At 46.6% G+C, this 22,188-nt stretch overlaps 1 protein-coding gene across 10 annotated transcripts in view; it reads right to left on the bottom strand.

Moving 5' to 3' along the window:
* Positions 1 to 22,188, bottom strand: part of LOC144510532 (inactive rhomboid protein 1-like) — a 369,670-nt gene that overhangs the window by 286,621 nt on the left and 60,861 nt on the right. For all 10 annotated transcript variants that reach the window (XM_078240037.1, XM_078240025.1, XM_078240027.1 and 7 more), the window contains one exon: positions 3,350 to 3,430. The gene's annotated coding sequence lies outside the window, so the exon portion shown is untranslated. The remainder of the gene's footprint in view (positions 1 to 3,349; positions 3,431 to 22,188) is intronic.

Raw genomic sequence — 22,188 nt, 5'->3', positions numbered from 1 at the left:
GAGTGGGCATGTGCGGACCGTAAAATGGATGGCAGAGGGAAGAGATCGAGGACTTTCACCCATCTGGCCAGGCTCATGTGTGCTCGGTCTCTCCCAGACCTTGGCCCTGGCCAGTCATTAATACCATGTCCCTTTCCTTGTAAGATCATCCAAGCAGCCTGGTCCACTCCACCAAGAGGGACCCTACACCAAGCCAGGAACAGAGTTCGAAGGAGATGTCAGACGAGGACACGGAAGATGCTTCAGTAGCATGCTCCACCAGTGCAGAGACACAGCTCAGTGGGCGATTGTAGCTAGCAGGCTTCTGGGTCACAGTCTGGTGAGCACCTCACAGCATCAGATCCACATCGGGTGGAGGCAGGGGCATCCCAGGTGTCGGACAGTCAGATGTCTGCTGGTTCCCAGAACTCAGCTATGCTCGAAGCGCCGTTTTGTCCCTCTGGAGATGCAAGGGCAGTCGGGAATACTAGAAAGACATTCCTGTGATTACAAGGCCGAATGGAGGAGTCCCAAAGCCTTCTTTCATAGGAGATGGTGCCGCAATGCAAGGCACTCAGGCCAACACTGCCAGGGTGGCTTCCGCAAGTGGAGAACCTGGAACTGGATGTTCGGTCCCTGGTGGGAGGTGTCCAATGCATGGCTCAAGCCATGAGGCCATGGTTGAGGGCATCCACGACTGCCAGCGCTAAAGGACACATGGGACCACTCTTGTGTTTTATCATTGTATCTGGACATGGACACTTGCATGGTGAGGTGGACTTTGGAAAGCAGGAGTCTCAAGGGGCCATACATGCAGGAGCCGAGGGCCCTGGAGAACAGCCTCTTGGCTTTTGTTTCTGAGGCATTAGGTGTGCCACCCACCTCACTGAAAGCTGAGGCTCTGCCTTGGATATAGCGCTGTGGGGAGCGGGTGGTACAGAGTGTTAAATCCTGAGGGCCAATCAATGTCAGAAGCTTAAATCTCAGTTTACTAACTGAGCATAACTGGCTCCTCCCTCAGTCTGTTAAACCTCCCAATAGACAAACTGCTAACTCGAGCAGCAGTCATCAGGGAGCTCATTGCTCCCTTCCCTCCAAATTTAAATTCACTGTGTATTTCATCCTTAGCTGCCCCTCCAACTGTCCTCAGAGATCTACCCCATCCTCACAGATACCCACAAACTGACTTGAAGACCGCCGCAAGGTCACTCATAGCAGCTATCCTCCAACTGTTTCTGCCCCCCACCTCCACCTCCCCAGACCCTGGTGTTCTCTCTCCCCTTGGACTCCCTGGTGGATAGTGGTGACATTCGGACTCACCTCCAACCTCCCTGTTGTGGAGCACGTGTATGGTTTGCTTCATTGATGCAAAGACTTCATTTTAAGATATTTCTGCCTATGTAACTAACTCTGCTAAGCTTAAAAAAAATAACTTGACCACATTTCAAACTTCAGCAGGCATGCTGGGTTAGCTAGAAAAACGGACTGCATTTTTGAAAGTGCAAAGCTTTTCATAAACAGCAGCTTGTCATGTCACAGCTGCGAGAATAGTTCTGGTAGTCAGAGACAGCATGTACCAAACAATTTCAATACGAGATAAGGGTTAACATATAGTTTTGGAACTGTATGTGAAGTGGTCAATCTGTTTTCGAGACCTGTTCAGTATGTTTTGAGTTCTTTGATCAGTACAGGACTGGCAGCCAGTCTCCCTCTCTAGCTTCTCTCTTTCTGTTCATTTCTGTGATGTTTTCATTTTAAATTCTGTTCAATAAAAAAAATTCATCGTATCAGTGCCGTCTCGGTCTATTCTAAGGAATGAATGGACCCTACACTGCCTCTCGGACATTCTGGCATCAGGTTGCCTTCAAAAAGCAGTAGTGACTCGTGCCGATGTGATGACACAGCTGATGGGTGGGAAGATACATCAGGGCCAGGAGTTGTGTCATGACACCCACTAATGTCCAGTCAATGCATGTTAATCATTCTCATGCCCGTCCTGGGTATGAACCTGATCGTGTCATCGGAGGGGAGCAGAATGCCTGGGAAGATTGTGAACCGAGACTTCGCCGGCACAAATCTGGTTTGTGGCCTCTCGCGGGATTTAGTGACCATTACAGGATTTGAGCCCACGGAGAACACAACCACTAAATCGCAGCCGGGATCTTATTTTAATTACTATGAATTAGAAAATGATACACAGCTGGTGGTCTAAACACTCATAAATAATTAACCTTTAAACATAACACTTGTGCCCGAATCAAAATGGCAGAAAACGAGCATGAACACTGATACTTAAGAACATAAGAACATAAGGACTAGGAGTAGGAGTAGGCCATCTGGCCCCTTGAACCTGCCCCGCCATTCAATAAGATAATGGCTGATCTTACTGAATCCATCTCGTTTCAGATGTTCGGATTATTCAGCCGAGGTTAACGGAATATGGCATCACAACACAAACCATCAGTTACCGCAACTCATTTGTCTAGTAGCTTCAATGCAGATGGCCAAAAGTGCTTCAGGAATAATGACAAAAGTGGACATGAAGCTAAAGTTGATAAGGTGGATGGTACGTGAGGGTGAATGTGGAAAGAATCTTGGTGGACGAGGTGGATTTAATAAAAATCTTAAAAAGAAGAGAGGAAGATGAAGAGATTAGGAGCTTTGGGAATAGAATTCCAAAGCTTGAAGGCTGAAGGTAGAGCTACCAAAAACAGACTTACTCAACAAATAACTGGGTTAATTTTACTTTGCGTTATTCCCTCCCTTCCCGAAGGAACAAAATCAAATGAATCCAAACTGCTCCAGTTTGGAACAATTCACACTTTACTTGGAAACCAAATCTCCTCATGGACCAGTGGAGACTATTTGGAGCTTAGTAACACGAAGCTAAATTCCTCAAGCCACAGCTGTATGACCAGATGTTTAGTGCATCTCGGTGTGTCTCATCAGAAACCTCCGTGGTTATGTTTTTAACAAAAGCTGCAGGGAAGCTCACCTTTGTGTTCTGACCAACATTTTCCCACCATCCAAATCCACGAAATAGATTATCTGGCCGTTATCTGATTTGCACTTGTGGGAACTTGCTGAGTACACATTGGCGGCCGCGTCTCTGGCATTGAATCGGCAGCTGGAAAACACTCTTGAGGTGTCCTGAGTTCATCGAGGGCTCTATAAATGCAAGCTCTTCCTTCCTTTCCCAATTGTAGTGCACATCAGGACAAAGCTTTGGGCTGTCAACCCATTCATTAAATTAATGCGATATTTACAACCACAAATGAAGCTCAAGGCCCTCTGAACTTCCTCAATCTCCAAGCTTTTATTCCATTTCCAGCTAACATATAGTTATTGCACGATAGAGGCATATTCTTACCTGCGTGACTTTTCAAGAGGATTTGCTTTCTTTCAGTGTAGTAGTCCAACACGTTTTCCACATCACGCAAGCATTTCACTTCTGTAACAAAAGGAGAAAATGATCCTCAAAATGAGCACACAAGTTAATGCAGCACTACTTTTATATGCAAAATGGTCACAACAAAAGTAAGAACAAAGAACCTCCAAGGGAGCAAATTCTACTAGATCTTTGCAGGGCCGACGAGATTGAATACATGCATAATCTTGACCGCCTGCACTGTCAATACCTGCTTTATGTCATCGATTTGGCTGCAGTTGCTAACCAAACCTGCTCTTTACAGGATTTCATAAACAAACATGGCACGTTGGCACAGTGGTTAGCACTGCTGCCTCACAGCGCCAGGGACCCATGTTCGATCCTGGCTTGGGTCACTGTCTGTGCAGAGTCGGCACGGTCTCCCCGTGTCTGTGTGGGTTTCCTCCGGGTGCTCCGGTTTCTTCCCACAATCGAAAGACGTGCTAGTTAAGTGCATTGGCCATGCTAAATTCTCCCTCAGTGTACCTGAACAGGCGCTGGAGTGTGGCGACTAGGGGATTTTCACAGTAACTTCATTGCAGTGTTAATGTGAGCCTACTTGTAACACTAATAATAATAAATAAAACATAGGAAAGAGATTCTCAGTCGTTTATTACGTCTAATTCAGAAGAATTAACTCACTCACTTGTTCTGTAACACAGAAATCAGAGAATTTAACTTTCTAAAAAGCGAAGGATGGGAGTTAAAGTATATAATTATACACTGCTATTTCTGGATGTGTTTTAGGAGTGAACAGAAAACATAACTTTCAATTAAATTGCTTAAAATGAAATACTTAACCCAGATTACGTACAAACATACTGAACTTGTTACAATGCCCAGAACAGTGCTGTCCAAAAAATCTTACTGACTAGCCAGGGTTCTAGCTGAAGAATCACCATTTTCAGAGAAAACGCCTCTCGTGCAGTACAGGTGAGTGTATTTCACATGTCGATTAGACATCTTGCGCCATTCAGTGGTAAACTTTGTAGTCTCTCATTCATGAAAGATTGTAATTCTGCCATGAATTTAACAGACATAGCTTCTCTGAGGTTTTGCGTGGTGGCACAGTAGTTAGCATTGCTGCCTCACAGCGCCAGGTTCCCGGGCTCGATTCCCAGCTTGGGTCACTGTCTGTGTGGAGTCTGCACGTTCTCCTCGTGTCTGCATGGGTTCCCTCTGGGCGTTCAAGTTTACTCCCACTGTCCAAAGATGTGCAGGTTAGGTGGATTGGGCATGCTAAATTGCCCCTTAGTGTCAGGGGGACTAGCTAGGGTAAATGCATGGGGTTATGGGATAGGGCCTGGGTGGGATTGTGATCGGTGCAGACTCGATGGGCCAAATGGCCCCCCTTCTGCACTGTAGGATTCTATGATTTTATCAGCAGCAATGAACACTTTTTTGATTTGGCGGGATTTTTAAAAATACAATCATGGGATGTGGGCAAGGCTGGGTAGACCAGCATTTATTGTCCATCACTCATTATACTCGAGAAGGAGATGGTGAGTTGTCTTTTTGAGCCACTTCAGTCCATGTGGTGTTGGTACACCCACAGTGCTGTTGGGGGTGGGGGGAGAGTCGGTGACAGTTCCAGGGTTTTGACCCAGTGACAGTGAAGGAACGGTGATACATTTCCAATCAGATGGGCTGTGCCTTGGAGGGGAGCTTCCAGGTGGTGTTCCCATGCATCTGCTGCTCTGGTCCTTCTAGATGGTTGTGGTCATGCGTTTGGAAGTTGCTATCCAAGGAACCTTGCTGAGCTGCTGCAGTGCATCTTGTAGATGGTACACACGGCTGCCACTGTGCATTGCTGATGGAGGGAGTGAATGTTTGTAGATGTGATGCCAATCAAGTGGGCTGCTTTGTCCTGGATGGTGCGGAGCTTCTTGAGTGTTGTTGGAGCTGCACCCATCCAGGCAAGTGGAGAGTATTCATCACACTCTTGACTTGTGCCTTGTAGTGGACAGGCATTGGGGAGTCAGGGGGCGAGTTACTCGTCACAGGATTCCCAGCCTCTGACCTACTATTGTAGGCACCGTATTTAAATGGCAAGTCCAATTCAGCTCTGGTCAATGGTAACCCCCAGGATGTTGCCAAAAACACTCGTACAAGACATACCAGCCACAATCATGGTTGGATACCGACCTTTGCTATGATGTGGTCTTTTGGAGTTACTGGTTACTAGTTGGGCTAGCTTTCTTCTGCTAACCTAGAATCCTACTACAGTACAGAAGGAGGCCATTCAGCCCATCGAGTCTGCACCAACCACAATCCCAGACTGGCCCTATCCCCATAACCTTTATGCATTTACCCTAGCTAGTTCCCCTGACACCAGGGGGAATCCACATAACCCGCACATCTATGGACAGTGGGAGGAAGCCGTAGCACCCGGAGGAAACCCACACAGACATGGGGTTGGTTGGGGGGGGGGGGGGCGGGGTGTGTGTGTGTGTGTGTGTGCAGACTCCACAGAGACAGTAACCCAAGCCAGGAATGAAACCGGGGTCCCTGGCACTGTGAGGCAGCAGTGCTAACCATTATGCCACCATGCCGCCCTGAACGAGTTATCATCACTGGTTTAACAGACTATGATACCAGCTCTCCTCTCCACAGTGTTGCACAGTTCCTGCAGGGCTATGGGACTAGATAGAGCTGTGCTTGCAGACAGCAGACATTGGCATGATGGGCTGAATGGCCTCTTTCTGTGCTGTAACCATTCTATGATTTCAGCAAGTAATCAGTAAGCAGAAACCAAGGACGAGAAAGACACACAATAGTCAAATAATAAGCACACAGTCTCGGCATCTCGTCTTAATATCCTTACAAGCGAGCCACAAAGATATGTGCCATGCAACCATTAATGAGGTTAACTACTCAATGATTATGCTAATTATGCATCTTGGCTTACTAATCACTGTGATTCCTCACATCAGGATTCACAATTAGCCCCATGCCATTCATGGTCAATGGATTTGATAACAATGGATTTGGTCGAGAAAGTGAAAGCAAAAGGAAGGAGTGGAGTTTTCCGACCATTCACACCAGTGGGATTCTCTGGTCCCGCTGCAGTGAACGGAGAGTTGGGTGAGTGCCAAATTCTCCATCCTCACTGGCAGTGGGCGTGAACGGCCGGTAAGTCCAAGTCCAAGTGCAACTTGAAGGATTCAATGTTTGTGAACAGATTTCCTCCAGGTTAGCAAGGAATCAGTCTGTTTATTTGGGGTTTTAACACTGTGATATACCAGTGTCTTTTTGGGAAGTATAGAGCTGTGGTGAGAAATTTGTTGAGGGAATGTTAAGGGATTTGGTAGAGTGAGCAAGCATTTTGAAGGGTTTTGGTGCTGTGATGGTAGCTTATGGTGGCGCATTAACTACTGGCACTAAATTGTTGGGGTGGTGAGCTGGTGCGTTGGTTTAGTTGAATTTAATTTGATTTGGCGACGTGGGGACTCTATTAAGGGGGGTCACTGGCAGGGGACTGGTGGTGCGGGTCCAGCTGCCTGGAGAGGAGCCAGGGAACGGCATATCTGGAGGACAAAATCGCATCTAAGCCTGCGGCAATCTGGGCCCTGCTAGCCCATGCCTTTCAACATTAAAAAATCAAAGTCAATGGCGAAGGGACTAAACTCGACACAACATCTAGAGTAGAATCCCACTGGGCACTTGGAGCTCCCCACAGATTAGCACAACTGTCCAAGCCCCAGGTGCATACGCTTTCTCCTTTCCTCTGGATACCAGCCTACGAGGTTCATGGTGTTAGGGAAGGCAGCGGGGGTACTGATGCTAGGCAGCATAGTAGTTAGTACTGCTGCCTCACAGCGCCAGAGAACTGGGTTCAATTCCCAGCTGAGGTGAGTGTGTGGAGTTTGCACATTCTTCCTGTGTCTGTGCGGGTTTCCTCCGGGTGCACCAGTTTCCTCCCACAGATAAAGTTTTAAAATGTATTTGTGTCACAAGTAGGCTTACATTAACACTGCAATGTATTTACTATGAAAATCCCCTAGTCCCCACACTCTGGTGCCTGTTCGGGTACACTGAGTGAGAATTTAGCATGGCCAATGCATCTAACCAGCATGTCTTTTGGACTCGGGGAGGAAACCAGAGCAGCAGCAACCAGCAGGGTCTTATATCAGTTACAATCCTTAACATTAGTTTGTATATTCGCACTGACAAACAGAACAGCAACAAAAAACACCCATGATGATGCAAGTATCATTTTTGGCAATGTCAGTATTCAATAATGCTTCTTCCAACTTTGTCAATCATTCATTTGCCTAAATGGTGGATATATTACAAGCTTATTGACATCCACTTAAAGTTGTATGACCACAATATGTGCACCAAGAGGAAAATTAAGACTTCTCCAATTTATAACAATTTGCACTTGTACAATGCCTTTAGTATGGGAAAACATTCTTGTGGGTTCACAGACCAAAGCCAATCTGTGGCAGGCAAGGTGGTGAAATTCCACACTTGCCAATAGCATCCCAGTGTTGGTGAAAAGAAAGACTTTTTGCTGATGATGCAAGCCAACATTGCTTACTGGAAAGAACCACATACAGGTTCAGATATATCCGAGACAATGAGCAAAACCATAGACCCTGACTCAAACGGGATTGTGGGAGAGGTCAACGATAACTCAGTCAAAGAGGTGGCTTACAAGAAAGTGCAGAGGTTTAGGGAAAACATCTCAGAGCCTGGGACCTTGGCAACTAAAAGCCCAACTGCCAAAACGTACAATGAATGGGCCTACATGAGCCAAGAGCCAGATAAATCTAGAATTGAACATTTGTTAACATATCCACAAATACAATAATGATTCTGACAGAATTATGGTTCCAAGCAGCTTTAAATCCCAGTGTATATCGTGTCTGGAATAGGATTTGTGCCAAGTTAATTCCTAATAGTGAGAGGTGCAAGTGTGAGCTATACCTTTACAAGTAGCAATTAAGTAAGTGCATAATTACCCAAATTTCCCAAAAGAAGCCAAGTGATCTTCCACATTCTAGAACTGTAATTTCTATAGAGTAAACCCAGCTGAAAGGTCAAGACTTATTGCACCAAGAAGTTTGGACAAATGAGAAATTGAGAGTTAATTAGCATATCTGCATGGGTTTCCTCCCAACCTCCAAAGATTTGTGGGTTAGGTTGATTGGCCATGCTAAATTGTCCCTAGTGTCAGGGGGATTAGCAGAGTAAATACATGGATAGGGCTTGGGTGGGATTGTTGCTGTTGCAGACTCGATGGGTCGAATGGCCTCCTTCTGCACTGTAGGGATTCTATGATTCAATGATCAAATTCAAATACTTGCACTTGCCCCCAACAGCTTTGCTTCTCTGCCTCACATTCCTAACCCTGACCCAGAGATCTTGGGTAGCCCGTGCAAGCCTGTATTTTTTTCTGCATAAATAAATGATGTTTATTTAAATGTTTGACAAAAGTGAGATGTGGCTTTCAAACTGACATATACATCAAGAAGTAGTTATCATTCACACTTCACTCGCAGTGAACCATGAGCACATTAAGCAAAGGCAACCTTTGCAGATCCCACTTCCATGATGTGATATTAGACAAAAACAATTGGAAATCTCTTCCATTATTTACCGATCCCCAGCCAAATGTATTCTCCTCCACCACCTACGCGATCGTCCAGTGCTACAGGCCCAGCCCATAGGCATCTCCACACACCCAGCCAAGGAATGAAGCAAACACAGATCCTTTGTTCAGCGACCATTAACAATTCCCACTGGGAATGTAATTATTCACAGTTTTACAGCCAACAACATTTTTCTTGTTGCAACTGCAGAGTTCACAGATGATCATAATTTTCCAGGACATAAAAATAAGCAATTTATTAGCTCATGCCAGTCACATAGGATCCAAAATTGTTTTGTGATCATTTAAACAACCAGCCAGCAAAGGCAGAGTAGAAAATTGGTCATTGTAACATTGGTTCCCTTTCTGGAGTCCTTCTGTGTTGTTCAACTAAGACTGGCGCCAAAACAGTGCAAATAGTTTCCTTTTCATGGAAGTTCATGAAGGCAACACTGAAAAATACACCAGAAAAGTGGCAGGAACAGACCTTTGCAATATGAAATACTGGTGAAGTAGTTCTTTAAAAACATAGCTGACAACAGTGGACAGCTACTCACAACTTGGCCCACAAGGACTACTTCTTTAAAAGAGATTGATCAATGCCGTTCCAACTTACAAGGGAGCTGATCGGTTACAGGAAGTTTCGTTGGGATCTCGTCCAGACTGTGGCCACCTAGCGGGCCCCACATCAGCCAGGAAGCCGACACTCTGGTTTACAAACCAATCCTGACTCTGGACATAGAAACATTCAAGCTGGGGGCAGGAGCAGCCCACTCAGCCCCTCGAACCTGCTCCACCATTTGATAAGATTATGGCTGATGTGATTGTGGTTTATACTTCCAACTCTACTTTTCTGTCTAGTCCTATAAACTTGTAGAAATGGTCGAAAGCCTTAAAGTTTTTAGGTGTCCAGATCACCAACAACCTGTTCTGGTCCGCCCATGCCGACACTATAGTTAAGAAAGCCCACCAACGCCTCTACTTTCTCAGAAGACGAAGGAAATTTGGCATGTCAGCTACGACTCTCACCAACTTTTATAGATGCACCATAGAAAACATTCTTTCTGGTTGTATCACAGCTTGGTATAGCTCCTGCTCTGCCCAAGACCGCAAGTAACTACAAAAGGTCATGAACGAAGCCCAATCCATCGCACAAACCAGCCTCTCATCCACTGACTCTGTCTGTACTTCCCATTGCCTCAGAAAAGCAGCCAGCATAATTAAGGACCCCATGCACCCCGGACATTCTCTCTTCCACCTTCTTCCTTCGGGAAAAAGATACAAAAGTCTGAGGTCACGTATCAACCGACTCAAGAACAGCTTCTTCCCTGCTGCCATCAGACTTTTGAATGGACCTACCTTGCACTAAATTGATCTTTCTCTACATCCTAGCTATGATTGTAACACTCCATTCTGCACGCTCTCGTTTCCTTCTCTATGAACGATACGTTTTGTCTGTATAGCGCGCAAGAAACAATACTCATTGCTTCTTGGAAGTACAGCAGAGAGGGAGAGATTCGCGAGAGGAGTGCTGCGGGTAAGCGCTTTTATTTTTTAACTTACTTTTTCGCGGGTTTTTAAAAAAAATATCTAAACCCGGAAGTGGTCGCGCAGGGAGGTCTGGGAGAGAGAGATTTTTAAAAAGTTACTCACCTCAGTGAATCGGCCTCATTGCTTCTTGGAAGTACAGCAGAGAGGGAGAGATTCGCGAGAGGAGTGCTGCGGGTAAGCGCTTTTATTTTTTAACTTACTTTTTCGCGGGTTTTTTAAAAAATATCTAAACCCGGAAGTGGTCGCGCAGGGAGGTCTGGGAGAGAGAGATTTTTTTAAAGTTACTCACCTCAGTGAATCGGCCTCATTGCTTCTTGGAAGTACAGCAGAGAGGGAGAGATTCGCGAGAGGAGTGCTGCGGGTAAGCGCTTTTATTTTTTAACTTACTTTTTCGCGGGTTTTTTTTTAAATATCGAAACCCGGAAGTGGTCGCGCAGGGAGGTCTGGGAGAGAGAGATTTTTTCTTTCCCCAATAAATTGGAACAGAGAGGAATCCCGATACTCTACACTTGTAGAGTATCCCACCCTCCCTCCTCCTCCAACCTAAAAAAAAAAGACCCAGTGAGAGCAGGGCTTTGGAGAAAACAGGAGGAGGAAAGGTAAGTTTAAAATTTTCATTCACTTTTTTTTCCCTGTGTGTTTAAAAGGGCAATTATGAGTGTGAGGCCAGTATGTTGTTCCCAATGTAGGATGTGGGAGGTCCTGGAGGCTCCTAGCCTCCCGGACGACCATATCTGTGCTGGGTCTGTTGAGCTGCGGTTCCAAAGGGACCATGTTAGGGAACTGGAATTGCAGCTCGAGGACCTTCGCCGGGTTAGGGATAGTGAGGAGGTCATTGACAGGAGCTATCGGCAGGTGGTCACACCGGGACCACAGGAGGAGGGTAACTGGGTAACAGTGAGGAAGGAGAAAGCTCGGTTGATGGTGAGCACCCCGGTGGATGTGCCCCTTAATAATAAGTACTCCTGTCTGAGTACTACTGGGGAGGACAGCCCACCTGGGGGAAGCAGCGGTGGCAGTGTCTCTGGAGCTGAGCCTGGCCCAGTAGTGCAAAAGGGTAAGGAAAGGAGGGTAGTGCTAATTGGGGACTCTACGGTGAGGGGGTCAGATAGGCGTTTTTGCGGACACAGACGGGACTCTCGGATGGTGGTTTGCCTCCCTGGTGCAGGGGTCCGGGATGTCTCTGGTCGAGTCCCAGAAATCCTGAAGGGGGAGGGAGAGGAGCCGAAGGTCGTGATGCATATAGGTACTGCTGACATAGGTAGGAAGAGGGAAGGGGTCATGAAAAGAGAATATAGGGAGTTAGGTAGACAGCTGAGAAAGAGGAATGCAAAGATAGTAATCTCGGGATTGCTGCCTGTGCCGCGGGAGAGTGAGAACAGGAATCGGTGGTGAATGAATGCGTGGCTGAGGGACTGGAGCAAGGGACAAGGATTTGGGTACTTGGATCATTGGGACCTCTTTAGGGGCAGGTGTGACCTGTTTAAAAAAGACGGGTGGCACTTGAATCCCAGGGGGACCAATATCCTGGCGGGAAGGTTGGCTAAGGCTACTGGAGAGACTTTAAACTAGAAAGGTTGGGGGGAGGGAATCGAAATGAGGGGACTGAGAGCGAGGAGGTTAGCTCGCAAATAGATAAGGAATGTAGACAGGGTAAGAGGGAGGTGAGACGAGTGATGGAGAAGGGAAGTGCTCAGGCTGAAGGTCTGAGATGTGTCTATTTTAATGCCAGGAGTGTAGTGAATAAAGTGGATGAGCTTAGAGCGTGGATTGCTGCTTCGAATTGTGATGTGGTGGCCATTACGGAGACTTGGATGTCTCAGGGACAGGACTGGGTGCTTCAGGTGCCGGGTTTTAGATGTTTCAGGAAGGACAGGGAGGGAGGCAAGAGAGGGGGGGGAGTGGCACTGTTGATCAGGGATAGTGTCACGGCTGTAGAGAAGGTGGACGCCGTGGAGGGGTTGACTACGAAGTCTCTGTGGGTGGAGGTTAGGAACAGGAAGGGGTCGGTAACTTTGCTGGGTGTTTTCTATAGGCCGCCCAATAGTAACAGAGATGTTGAGGAGCAGATGGGGAAACAGATCCTGGAGAGATGTAGGAATAACAGAGTTGTCGTGATGGGAGATTTTAATTTCCCAAACATAGATTGGAATATCCCTAGGGCTAGGGGTTTGGATGGAGAGGAGTTTGTTAGGTGTGTCCAGGAGAGTTTCCTGACACAGTATGTGGATAAGCCTACTAGAGGAGAGGCTGTACTTGATCTGGTGCTGGCTAATGAACCTGGACAGGTGGAGGATCTCTCGGTGGGTGAGCATCTTGGGGATAGCGATCATAATTCTATCTCCTTCACGATAGCATTGGAAAGAGATAGGATCAGGCAGGCTAGGAAAGTGTTTCTCTGGAGTAAAGGGAAATACAGTGTCATCAGGGAGGAAATTAGACGGGTAAATTGGAAGGAGGCATTCTTGGGGAAAAGTACCGAAGGAAAGTGGAGGATTTTCAAGGAATGTTTGTCTGGAGCTCTGCATGACAACGTTCCGATGAGACAGGGGGGTGTTGGTAGGGTACGGGAACCGTGGTGCACGAAGGTTGTGATGAACCTGGTGAATAAGAAAAGAGAGGCGTACAGAAGGTTCAGAGAGCTAGGAGGTGTTAAGGATTTAGAGGAGTATACGGGATGTAGGAAGGAGCTTAAGAAGGAAATTAGGAGAGCGAGAAGGGGTCATGAGAAGACCTTGGCGGGTAAGATTAAGGAGAATCCCAAGGCTTTCTACAAATATGTCAAGAGTAAAAGGATGAGATGTGAAGGCATAGGACCCTTAAAAGGTGAAGGGGGAAAAGTTTGTGCGGAACCGTTAGAAATGGCGGAGGTGCTTAATGAATACTTTACCTCGGTATTCACGGTGGAAAGGGATCTGGGTGGTTGTACTGCTGGTTTGCGGTGGACAGAAAGGATCGAGCATGTGGACATAAAGAAAGAAGATGTGTTGGAACTATTGAATGGCATCAAGGTTGGTAAGTCGCCGGGACCGGATGGGATGTACCCCAGGTTACTGTGGGAGGCGAGGGAGGAGATTGCGGAGCCTTTGGCGATGATCTTTGCATCGTCGATGGAGACGGGAGAGGTTCCGGAGGATTGGAGGATTGCAGATGTGGTCCCTATATTCAAGAAAGGGAACAGGGACAGCCCGGGAAATTACCGACCGGTGAGTCTAACCTCAGTGGTTGGTAAGTTGATGGAGAGGATCCTGAGAGACAGGATTTATGATCATCTAGAGAAGTTTAGTATGATCAAAAGTAGTCAGCACGGCTTTGTCAAGGGCAGGTCGTGCCTTACGAGCCTGGTTGAGTTCTTTGAAAATGTGACCAAACACATTGACGAAGGAAGAGCGGTGGATGTGGTCTATATGGACTTCAGCAAGGCGTTCGATAAGGTCCCCCATGCAAGACTTCTTGAGAAAGTGAGAGGGCATGGGATCCAAGGGGCTGTTGCCTTGTGGATCCAGAACTGGCTTGCCTGCAGAAGGCAGAGAGTGGCTGTGGAGGGGTCTTTCTCTGCATGGAGGTCAGTGACCAGTGGAGTGCCCCAGGGATCTGTTCTGGGACCCTTGCTGTTTGTCATTTTCATAAATGACCTAGATGAGGAAGTGGAGGGATGGGTTGGTAAGTTTGCTGACGACACCAAGGTAGGTGGTGTTGTGGATAGTTTGGAGGGATGTCAGAAGTTGCAGCGAGACATAGATAGAATGCAAGACTGGGCGGAGAAGTGGCAGATGGACTTCAACCCGGATAAGTGTGTAGTGATCCATTTTGGCAGATCCAATGGGATGAAGCAGCAGTATAATATGAAGGGTACCATTCTTAGCAGTGTAGAGGATCAGAAGGACCTTGGGGTCCGGGTCCATAGGACTCTTAAATCGGCCTCGCAGGTGGAGGATGCGGTCAAGAAGGCGTACGGCGTACTAGCCTTCATTAATCGAGGGATTGAGTTTAGGAGTCGGGAGATAATGCTGCAGCTTTATAGGACCCTGGTTAGACCCCACTTGGAGTACTGCGCGCAGTTCTGGTCACCTCATTACAGGAAAGATGTTGAAGCCATTGAAAGGGTGCAGAGGAGATTTACAAGGATGTTGCCTGGATTGGGGGGCATGCCTTATGAGGATAGGTTGAGGGAGCTTGGTCTCTTCTCCCTGGAGAGACGAAGGATGAGAGGTGACCTGATAGAGGTTTACAAGATGTTGAGAGGTCTGGATAGGGTAGACTCTCAGAGGCTATTTCCAAGGGCTGAAATGGTTGCTACAAGAGGACACAGGTTTAAGGTGCTGGGGGGTAGGTACAGAGGAGATGTCAGGGGTAAGTTTTTCACTCAGAGGGTGGTGGGTGAGTGGAATCGGCTGACGTCGGTGGTGGTGGAGGCAAACTCGTTGGGGTCTTTTAAGAGACTTCTGGATGAGTACATGGGATTTAATGGGATTGAGGGCTATAGATAGGCCTAGAGGTAGGGATGTGATCGGCGCAACTTGTGGGCCGAAGGGCCTGCTTGTGCTGTGGCTTTCTATATGTTCTATATGTTCTACTTTTCACTGTATGCTAATACATGTGACAATAATAAATCAAATCAAATCATCCATCAATAGTCTACTTATACAAACTTAAACTCTGTGTTCCCTCTCCCACCCCAGCTATGCCACATATGACATTGAGGACCAAGTTCCACATTAAGGTGCCTCAGGAAACCTGCAACCTAAATGGTTTAATCAAGCTCCACACTGGAGCACTTTTCTCCTGAATTCCTAATTTGTTTTTTGGTGACTTTGGGCAGCATGGTGGTACAATGATTAGCACTGCTGCCTTACAGCGCCAGGAACCCAGATTCAATTCCCGACTTCGGGCACTGTGTGGAGTTTGCACGTTCTCCCCGTATCTGCATGGGTTTCCTCCGGATGCTCCGGTTTCCTCCCACACTCCAAAGATGCGCGGGTTAGGTGGATTGGCCATGCTAAATTGCCCCCTTGTGTCAGGGGACAAGCTAGGGTAAATGCATTGGGTTATGGGAATAGGGTCTGGGTGGGATTGTGGTCGGTGCAGACTCAATGGGCTGAATGGCCTCCTTCTGTAGCACGGTACGGCACGGTAGCACAGTGGTTAGCACTGCTGCTTCACAGCTCCAGGATCCCGGGTTCGATTCCCGGCTCGGGTCACTGTCTGTGTGGAGTTTGCACATTCTCCTCGTGTCTGCGTGGGTTTCCTCCGGGTGCTCCGGTTTCCTCCCACAGTCCAAAGATGTGCGGGTTAGGTTGATTGGCCAGGTTAAAAATTGTCCCTTCGAGTCCTGGGATGCGTAGGTTAGAGGGATTAGCGGGTAAAATATGTGGGGGGAGGGCCTGGGTGGGATTGTGGTCGGTGCAGACTCGATGGGCCGAATGGCCTCCTTCTGCACTGTAGGGTTTCTATGTTTCTATGTACTGTAGAGATTCTATGATTCTGTAATTCTATGACTTTTGTATATTAACAACACTTGTGTGGATTCTCACACAAGTTGAATCACCTCTACATCTACCCATCAATCCATTCCATACTACTCAAGACCTCTGCCAGGTTACCCTGTCCAAAAATTTGAACTTCCCCTCTGTTCCAGTCCTGTTGATAAACATTTAGACCCTGAAATTATGCAGCAGATATAGAACAGATATCTAATTCTGAAATTCCTCTATTTTCATGAAAGCTCGTGGTCAACGCTGTCAAGAAATAATATGGAATTCTTTCCCATTAGGTGTTCAAATGATAATATTCCGCAGCATAACCTCAGGGTCTTCGTTTCCCAGTAAAGCCAGAAGTTGTCAATTAATTGGCCAATTACCGTTTTGAGAAATAATTGCCAGTTTTTGAGGCATTGGTTCAAAGTGCAAAATACACGTGCTTTCGTTTGAGTCAATCTGAGCCCTTAAAGCAAAGGTTCAGGCCATATCCACGCAAAGAAATAGCTGAATTTGTCATGAGCACAAACGCCCCTCGCACCGACAGACTAAACAGATTTGACTGTGTAAGACACTCATATGTTACAAGGAGCAACACCGGCTAAATGAATTCTCGGTCTTCTAGCATTTAAACAAAATCAGCAGTGACTCACCGTTAGCTGCAGAGACACCAAGCCACAAAGATTGGGAACATTCAGTGCCTGCACTGAGTCAAGCGCAGAGGTAACCGTTATAGCTGGACTCAGCTAAATGTGTGAAAGATCACAGCATGCATTTTCACTTCCCGTCTGTTCCAGACAGGAAGAGAGATCAGGCAGCCCTTTACTGCCGGCCAGCTTGCAGCTAAGACATGGGGATAGTTTGAGGGGTCTTCATCCTTTCCACCAGATGCTGATGGTTCAGGTCTCCAACATATCCTCTGGGCTTTAGATATTTTATTTCCATAGTTACCATCATTGCCTCATTTTATCCAAAAGCTTCCTGTCCTCCACCTAATGAATAATGGAATCATAGAATCCCTACAGTACAGAAGGAGGCCATTCAGCCCATCGAGTCTGCACCGACCACAATCCCACCCAGGCCCTATCCCTTTAACCCCATGCATTTACTCTGCTAATCCCCCTGACAGTAGGGTCAATTTAACATGACCAATCAACCTAACCCGCACATCTTTAGACTGTGGGAGGAAACCAGAGCACCCGGAGGAAACCCACGCAGACATGGGGAGGATGTGCAAACTCCACACAGACAGTGGCCCGAGGCCAGAATTGAACCCTGGTCCCTGGCACTGTAAGACAGCAGTGCTAACCACTGTGTCACCATGCAGCCCCTAATGATGGACCTTTACATAAAATATGCAGCAGAGAAAGGCTGAGATTTGTGTTCCGTATCAGCTTCCTCTCACTTCAAACACATCCTTCTATTCATTTCTCTCTCGTACTTACCTAGCTTCTACGCATCACATAGGATATACAGCTCAGAAACAGGACATTCACCCAACCAGCCCATGCCGATGTTAATGCTCCACTCCAGCCTCATCTAAATATCCCACCAGCTATTCCCTTCACCCTCAATGGCTGTGTCCAGTTTTCCTTTCAACGTATCTATTATACCTTTGTTTCAACCACTTCCTGCGGGAGCAAGTTCCACATCTTCACCCAAAGAGCGGTGAGAAAGTTTCCTCCGAATTTTATTTTGGATTTCTTGGCAACTATCTTACAGTGGTGGCCTCTAGCCATGCTCTTCCCCACAAGAGGAAACATTCTCTCTGCATCCACTCTGTCAAAACCTTCCACAATTTTAAAGATTTCAATGAGGTTACCCCTCAGTCTTTTTTTCCCCCCATGTGTGTGTCATTCCAACTGACTCAAGAACAGCTTCTTCCCTGCTGCCATCAGACTTTTGAAAGGACCTACTATATATTAAGTTGATTTTTCTCTACACCCTCGTTATGACTGTAACACTATATTCTGCACCCTCGTCTTTCCTTCTCCCCTATGTACTCTTTGAACGGTATGTTTTTGTCTGTGTAGCGCGCAAGAAACAATATTTTTCACTGTATACTAATACATGTGACAATAATAAATCAAATCCTTTTCTGATGTTGCCTCAAGCAGCACTAGCAAGCAGCACATTGTCCTGAATTCCTAATTTGATTTTTTTGGTGACTTTTGTACATTAGCGACACTCTGCTCTGGATTCACGCACAAGTTGAATCACCTCTACACCTACCCCATCAATCAACTCCATACTTCCCAAAACTCTACCAGGTCAGCCTCTCAGCCTTCAGTCTGTTCTGTCTACCCTCTCAATTCTTGTAAATGTTTTTTGCATCTTCTCTCGTGCCTCATTAGCCTTTTCTAAAAGGCAATTAGTCCACAAATGAGCCTGAGACCGTTCCAGAGGTAAGTGCTCCTCATTCAACTACCAACTCCTTGAAGGACTGGATAAACCTGAAATCTGTCGAGGTATTAATTAAGATAAAACCAAAATACTGCGAATGCTGGAATCTGAAACGAACAGAAAATGCTGGAAAATCTCAGCAGATCTGACAGCATCTGTGGGGAGAGAACAGAGCCAACGTTTCGATTCTAGATGATCCTTTGTCAGAGATTTTCCAGCATTTTCTGTTTTTGTAGTATTAATTAAACTGGTTTGAAATGGCAATAAAACCATTACACCTAAAGGGAGTTTAATCTTCCATTTAATTAGGAGAAAAGTAGCAGTGAAGAAACTGGAAAAATGAGCATACAGAAACACGCAACCTCAAACAAAGATTAAAAGATTGAGGTTCTGTTCTGGAGATGTTCAGAAAATAAAACACCAAAATGGTTGGCATTGAACACCAAAAGGGAGGCCTTTCTCTTCAGAAAGCTCCCTGCTTCAGAGACTGCTCAAATATTACAATTTGAAAACAGTACCAGACATTCATCTCTGAAATATACAGACCAATAGGCCTCCAGCCCTCCAACACTCCGGGATATCTACACTCCTCCAATGCTGGCCTCTTGTGCAACCAGGATTTTAATCACTCCACCATTGGCAGCCATGGCTTCAGCTGCTGAGGCACAAAACTCATCCTACATCTCTCCAATTTCTACCTCTCCCTTCTCCATTAAGAGCCTCTTTCACTGACCAAGCTTTTGTCAACTGCCCTGGAGACTCATGATGTGTCCCTGTGGCAAAATGTGTTTGGTTACACTCCCGGGAAGAATCCTCCGACGCTTTGCTCTGTTTAAGATGCTGTCCAACATCAGCCTGGGTTTGAGACCAATTTCCCCCACTCCTTTTTCGCAACTCTGTCCTCCTTTATTAGTTATTCAATGGCCGTACCTTCCAGTTCTGAAGGAGCACCATGAGCGTGAAATATTAACCCAATTTCACTCTTTTCACACGCACACACACTACACAACTTGCTCAATATTGCCAATATTCCCCTGTTTTAAAACTATGAAGCTCCTTGACTATTAGGTTTGAAAAGCTAAAGGGTCAGCAAAAGTCAATACTTTTTGTTTTATCGAACGCTCTTCCCAATAGGATGGATAAATAGCTTCAAAAAGGAAAAACCATGTCTCAACATATCTCCTGCACATAGAATCTCTACTGTCTAGAAGGAGGCCATTCAGCCCATCAAGTATGTACCGACCACAAACCCATAACCCCACACATTTACTCTGCTAATCCCGCTGACACTAGGGTCAATTTTAGCATGGCCAATCCACCTAACCCACACATCTTTGGAATGTGGGACGAAACCCACGCAGACACGGGGAAAACATGCAAACACAGACAGTGACCCAAGCCGGGAACTGAACCCGGGTCCTCGGTGCTGTGAGGCAGCAGTGCTAAGCACTGTGCCACCGTGCTGCCCATGGGTGATATCTAGTCAGTATTTGACAGAACTGTTCAGCCATTAATTCCATTTACCTTCTGCGCCTTTTAATATTCACATTAACACACATTAGGCTGGTAATGAGTAATGGATTTGCTGGTCTCAATCGGGACAGTCACCATTGCATCCTAGCTTAACACTCGATTAGCAGCCCTGGTTCTCAACAACAACTTGCTTTAACATAATGTAACATCCCAAGGTTCTTCACAGCAGTGTTACCAAACAACACAGGAGGCCGAGCTGTCAGGGAAATGTTAAGTCAGACTACCAAAGGCTTGGTCAAAGAGACAAGTTTAAAAATGTCTCTCTAAAGGAGAAAAGGGGGTAGAGAGACAGAGGATGTAGGAACGGTTTTCCAGAGCTTGCGGTTTTGACAACTGAAAGTGCAGCGATTAAAATTGGTGATGCACAAGGGGCCACAATTAGAAGGAGCACAGATATCTGAGGGTGCTGAGATTGGAGAAGGCGAGTTAGGGAGGACCAAGGCCATGGAATAATGATGACAATTTTTAAACTGAGAAGTTCCTTGACTGGGAGCAATGAAAGATATTGTGCACAGGGGGCGTGCCGGTGCGCACAGGGGGCGTGCCGGTGCGCACAGGGGGCGTGCCGGTGCGCACAGGGGGCGTGCCGGTGCGCACAGGGGGCGTGCCGGTGCGCACAGGGGGCGTGCCGGTGTGCACAGGGGCATAGGGGGCAGGGATATAGGAGTGTGTACAAGGATATGGGGGCATAGCAGCGGGCACAGGGCTAGCTGCAGGCACAGGGGCATAGCAGCAGGCACAGGGCTAGCTGCAGGCTAGGGCATGGGGCAGCAAGAGTTTGGAGTTACCTCAAGGCTACAGATGATAGGATGTGGGATTCAAGCCAGGAGCGCTTTGGAACAGCCGAGTCCGGAGGTAAGGATGGATTATGGTTTGAGCAGAACATGAGCAGAGACGGGGTGAAATATGGCAATTTTAGGGAGGTGGAAATAGGCAGTCAGCGATGGAATGAATACAAAACCGGAAGTCTTGTCTTGATCAATGCTTGCATTGGATGTTTAAACTGTCTACCCACACCGCTTAACAAGAGCTAACAACAGCCACATAATCCTTGCTTAAATAGAGAAACAAGACATTTCATGTTATTACTCAATCCTGGTGAAGAAATGTAAATGACACAGTATCACTCCCATTCATCATTTCTTCATTCATATTATTCAGGATCATAGGAAGGAGATTTTCTTTCCACAGCAGAAAAGCATCAGGTGGAATTTTCAGTTAAAACGAAGAGGTTTCGGTGTAGATTTTTTGACCAAAAGCAGACAATGCCCACATTTACATAATGCTTCACACATCAGATCATTTCTCTTACAGGATGAGGAGGTAACAACAGCCAGGTAGGAAAAGAAATATGGGGACAGGAGGAAAGTAGATTGAAGGCATTGTCTGAGAGGTGTGGTGACATGCTGGGTGGACAGATCTACAAGTTCCAAAATCCACAGAGAAACTAAAGCGGACAGAGTGCAAATTGGGACATAGGACTGCAGGAGATTGCAGACATGATGTGGAGATGCCGGCGTTGGACTGGGGTAAACACAGTAAGAAGTTTAACAACACCAGGTTAAAGTCCAACAGGTTTATTTGGTAGCAAAAGCCACACAAGCTTTCGAGGCTCTGAGCCCCTTCTTCAGGTGAGTGGGAATTCTGTTCATATTCTGTCTTATAAGTTCTGTTTGTGAACAGAATTCCCACTCACCTGAAGAAGGGGCTCAGAGCCTCGAAAGCTTGTGTGGCTTTTGCTACCAAATAAACCTGTTGGACTTTAACCTGGTGTTGTTAAACTTCTTACGGAGATTGCAGAGGCAGAGTGGGGGCAAGGACATTGAAGGATGATTAGGATTCTCACATGAATGTACTGAAAGACAGGGAACCAGAGAGGGCTCAAAGGCAGGGTGGATAGGTAATGAGGCCAAGTATAACATTTGTAATGTTTGGGGCTCAAACAGATTGCCTGGATCCATTACAGTTCGCCTATTGCCGCAACAGGTCCACAGCAGATGCCATCTCTGGCCCTACTGGAACACCTAGATAACAAAGACACCTCTGTCAGACTCCTATTTATTGACTACAGCTCAGCCTTTAACACCATTATCCCAAAACTCATCTCCAAACTCCGTGGCCTGGGGCTCGGCTCGGCTCCTCCCTCTGCGACTGGATCCTAGACTTCCTAACCCACAGACCGCAATCAGCAAGAATAGGCAACAAGACCTCCTCCACGATCA

Source organism: Mustelus asterias, chromosome 23, assembly GCF_964213995.1.
Source record: "Mustelus asterias chromosome 23, sMusAst1.hap1.1, whole genome shotgun sequence".
In the NCBI taxonomy this organism is placed as follows: Eukaryota; Metazoa; Chordata; class Chondrichthyes; order Carcharhiniformes; family Triakidae; genus Mustelus; species Mustelus asterias.
The sequence above is the reverse complement of the archived record's forward strand: the minus strand, read 5'-3'. Positions and strand labels throughout refer to the sequence as shown.